We start from the raw sequence: 3,658 nt of genomic DNA on the forward strand, positions 1-3,658 counted from the left end.
CACCCCACTCCCAAACGAAAAAACCCCCACCTCCGTACCGTCGTTTCCCAGCTTACTACAAAACTTACGCACATTGTTTTTCAGTGAACGAAAGTGAACGTGGGAGATAGAGAAGTAAGACCTCAATAATTCATGGCAGCCTCCGCTACCGTTAATGTACATCAGTGCTTCATGCCAACCATGGTCATATCAGCTCGGCAACAAAACCTTGTTCCTTTTAGCTAGTCCGCGGTTAAACCGGGATAAAAACAAATCGCTCCATTTAATCTTCTCAGGTCTTTGCATGAGGGTTCTAAATCTAAACGCCTATCAATGAAGGCCACTGCAAAATAAGGTTCCGACACGTTTTCTTTGATGTCGTCCAAAATCGGGGTGAAAATAGTTAAACAGTGATTTTTTTTACTACACCTAGAAAATCAAAAAGTTGACCGATTTTTATGAATACCATACTTTAACGCTCGTCAATGAAACCTGGTCCGACAGACTGGTGAGTACTTCTTGAGACGAACCTAGTGGTCTCTGATGCCTAGATGATCTTGGGTTGGGGGGGGGGGTTAGGGGGGTGGAGGAGACTATGTCATTACACTGAAATGTGAGGGGCTAGGTGGTATCATTGTCTCAAAAATGACCAATTTGTAGGCTACGTTACTGTAAAACCATTTATTGTAGTTTAAGTATAAGTGATTCTGTGTATGTACTCAAAAGGCGGTGTCTAAAAAAAGGTCCAAAATAGAGAAACTTTTAATAATTAGTGGATCAAGATTTTTAAAGATATAAAAAGAATTGATCGCTGGCCAACAGGAGAGCCATGCAAAGTTTCATGCGTGTTGATAAACTGATGAATGGTCTTGACTTTTTGTGGGGGGTTTTAAGCGTGGGCAGACAAAAATGAACACACTGTAGCGGTGATTTTGAGTGGCGGTGGGAATCACCTGGGTAGTGACAAGTACCATTTAACGCCCGTTTGGAAAGGCAAGTTAGTTGGCGGTACGTGAATTTCTGCCTCTCAAAGATTCCAAAATATAACACAGGCTATAGAAATATTAAAACAGTTATCAAGAACAGATCTTCACATTCAAAAGCACCGCAAAGTTGGGGAAAGATATATGGTATAAAAAGTACGACCCCCCCCTCTCCCTTTCCCTCTCTTCATCACACACACACATTCAATTGTTCAATGCATTCACATGTGCACGCTCGTAGGCGTCTCCAGATTTGCACACACGCGCATACACACACAAAACAACTAAAACACATACACACGGGAACCCACATGCGCGCCCGCGCACACACTCATACACACTTACACACACATTGTTCGGTGCTCCGTGTTTGGTGTAATTTCCAGCGCATAATGAAACAAGGTCAGCAGAGTCGGATCGGATCGAGTTGACTGAATGGCGGCGCCTGTGCACACACGGTATCTAATTAACCATGTAGTTTTGCTTCATTTAACTTGATCCGGAAGACCATTAGAGCGTAAAGCTTTCCGCATACAAACAGAAAAATCTGACGCCGCTGTGCATAAGACAAGAAGGCAACTCTCTCTGATTGGCTGTGTTCATCAAATGTATCGAACGCATCAAATGATGTCCATAAAATCAAACAGAATGACATTCTCCCCCCCCCCTCCCCTCCCGATCGTAAAGGGGAAAAAACTGACCACCCTTACAACTACTGTACAACATAATGTATCAAATAAAGATTTGAGGAAATTTACAGTTCAGTACACGTACAGTGTGCTTTGGGAAGGCCCTATTACAATGGACGCTGACTAAACATTACATTATAACGGGACCGACGTGACATTTCTGTTATACTAATAGCTGCATCCTGTCATTAAAAGTTGGGATCAAATTACTCAAATGCTGTAAGTAATCATTGCCGAATGGGGTCATTTTAATTACATAGATTACCAACTGCCAATTCGTCAGTTATTGCTCCTTTAAAAATAACACGTGTCTTCTCTTCTCATCTTTTTCTAGTACATTTGTATCTGCCTTAGAATCTAATTAATCTTCTGGGGGTTGTCGAAACACCGTTGGTATTTGAGATGCACACGGGCACAGCATGTTATGTCCGCTTCTAATCGAACAGTTGGGAAAAAGAACACACACACACACACACACACACACACACACACACACACACACACACACACGAGTACTTTGACATAGAACACTGATAGATCAAGCGCCCTGTGTTTGGTGCATTTTAAAAAAAGGCGTTCTTCCGAAATTTGAATTCTAATTTATCAATTTATCAAAAAAACAAGCCGTATCACTTTGATTTTTTTCACACAAATAGGGTCGATTGGCACCAAAAATGAAGAAAAAAAAGTGTTTTGTCAGCTTAGGGCAGTACTTTCAATTAGTCTTATCCCCGTTATAGTCTGCCACCCGAGTTGGAGGTTTGAGTTGGAGGGTAGTTTGCTCCTTATTTCGTACCAAACATCTGTCTTCCTAATCCTTATCTCTCCTTTTCCTTTTTGCGTTTATTTCTCTCTTATAACACATCTAATCTTCAGCACTTATAGGCCTACTTATATGAACTAATTGTGTTGTAAAATGCCTGAATCCTGAATGTGAAAGCTCTTACAAAATCAACAGTGACGATGTAGTGCCAGGCCAAGGTCACAGTAAGTTTGAGACTTGAGTAAGCCACTGATTGGATACATATATATATATTATTTACATCAACACAAAAGTCCATCCAACTTTTCCCCTTCTCTCCTGCTCACACGTTAAATGACACGCCTTAAAATTATTTGTAGTTGTAGATTACACATTCAGTTTAATTAATGGGCCGATTTATTTTAATCAGTCATAATACTTTCTAAAATCTGAACATTTTTCTAAAATGAAGCTGTGTTACTGTTTTAGTTTTGATTTCACTGGGCTTAGACAGATTGTTGTGTGTATACTTGAATGACGTTTTGGGCGGGTCATCAATCACCGATGTCTTGGGTAGGCCCTACTGTGTAACCTGCATTGTGTATGTGGAGATCAGGCAAACAATGAACAACACGTTTGTAATACATCTGAATCTATAGTTCCCTTTCGTCTGTCGGCATAATAAATTCTAGTTAATTTATTAATTTACATATACTATGTACATGAAACTGTGCATAGTACCAGAGAGTTTTTCCATAATATATAGGCCAGTGACTAAACAAAAATATTTCTTTAAAAAACAGCAACTCTGAAGCAATTATTTTTAAACAGTCTCCCTGTTTGGGATCTAACATCGCTCTTTGAGTGCAAGCACAAGATCACTGAAATATTTAATGGCATACAGTACAGGGCCTACACACACACACACACACGCAATGCTCAGAGATGTGAATGATCATTTACCAGTTTCGATTATCGATACCCTACTTCAACTACTTGACCAATGATCATGCATAACAATATGGTCCACTCCTCTCTTTTAGCCAATTAAAAAAGTGTCCTCAAAATTCGATGGCGCCTTCTTCGCAAATGCGCACCCTTTGAGAACAGAGTTACCCTATTTGTGTGAAAACAATCAAAGTGAAACTAACATGTTTTTGAATAAATAAGAATTCAAATTTCGGAAGAACGCTATTTTAACATGGTTAGGCTGCCCCCCCCCCCAAAAAAAAACCTCTTCCGGAGGAATAGGTGACTGTTTTCTT

This window comes from Aplysia californica, unplaced genomic scaffold (genome assembly GCF_000002075.1).
Source record: "Aplysia californica isolate F4 #8 unplaced genomic scaffold, AplCal3.0 scaffold00165, whole genome shotgun sequence".
NCBI lineage: Eukaryota > Metazoa > Mollusca > Gastropoda > Aplysiida > Aplysiidae > Aplysia > Aplysia californica.